Source organism: Pundamilia nyererei, unplaced genomic scaffold (genome assembly GCF_000239375.1).
Source record: "Pundamilia nyererei isolate P.nyererei 1_Seehausen unplaced genomic scaffold, PunNye1.0 scaffold00286, whole genome shotgun sequence".
NCBI lineage: Eukaryota > Metazoa > Chordata > Actinopteri > Cichliformes > Cichlidae > Pundamilia > Pundamilia nyererei.
In genome coordinates, this window is record NW_005187687.1 from 559766 (window position 1) to 560797 (window position 1032).

Below are 1032 nucleotides of genomic sequence, written 5' to 3' on the forward strand. Positions count from 1 at the left end.
TATTGAAACATGTGCCAGCACACATGGAAATAAGATACTATATGAAAAAAAACGGGCCTTGAAACACAACATTTTGTATAATCACCTTTATTCTTCAGCACAGGCTGAACTGTCTTAGCCAAGCTTTCTTGTAATTTCTTTAATTAGCCTTCAGGAATAGTTCTGCAGGTTTCTTAAAGTACATTCAAAACTCTACTACGAATGTTGGATGCCTTTTGTTGTGTTATCTGTCCAGATGATTCCACAATGCTTCAATAATGTTGAGGTCCAGGCTCTGGGGAGGCCAATCCATGACTGGCACTGTTAAAGTTTCTCTTTCCCGGTATGCTTTTACTGCATTGGCAGTGTGTTTGGGATCATTGTCATGGTGAAAAAATGACCTTGTTGCCATTCAGATGCTTCCCAGCTGGTACTACCTGGTAGATCAAAATCTGATGACACAGAGCAAAGGGCCCAGGTCAGCCCAAAGCCATGATAGAGCCTCCTCTGTGTTTTACAGATGATTGTAGAGTCTTACAGTTTACCTCTCTCCTGATCTCTTCAATTCGTGTTGATGACGGTTGGATCCAAAAATGTTAAATGTCAAGTTTAATCACTTCATAAGACCTTTTGCCTCTGGTTTGCAGTCTAGTTCTTGTGTAATTTGGCACACCTTTCTCACTGTTTCACTTCCTTAAGAATGGCTTTTTGACAGGACACCAAACTGAGATATGCCAAGTTTCCAGCTAATAGCTCTTTAGCAGTCACATTGTCAAACTATGTTATGTTTGGAATTTTTCATACATTCAACTCAATACATCGGGAATAGACACCTGAGACAAAGTGTCAAAAGATACCAATTAAAAGTTGCCATTTTTTGTGCTTTAACAATCTCCTTATAACCAAAAAGCCCAGAGGAGGACTGCTCGAGAGGACTCTTTAAAAAAATGACATTAAGAAATAAAGAGTTAAAATAAAATAAATTAACGAACGTCTGGCTCCTTGGAAGCAAATTAAAAGCAAATGATGAGTGGCTCCAGACTGTTGCACAGT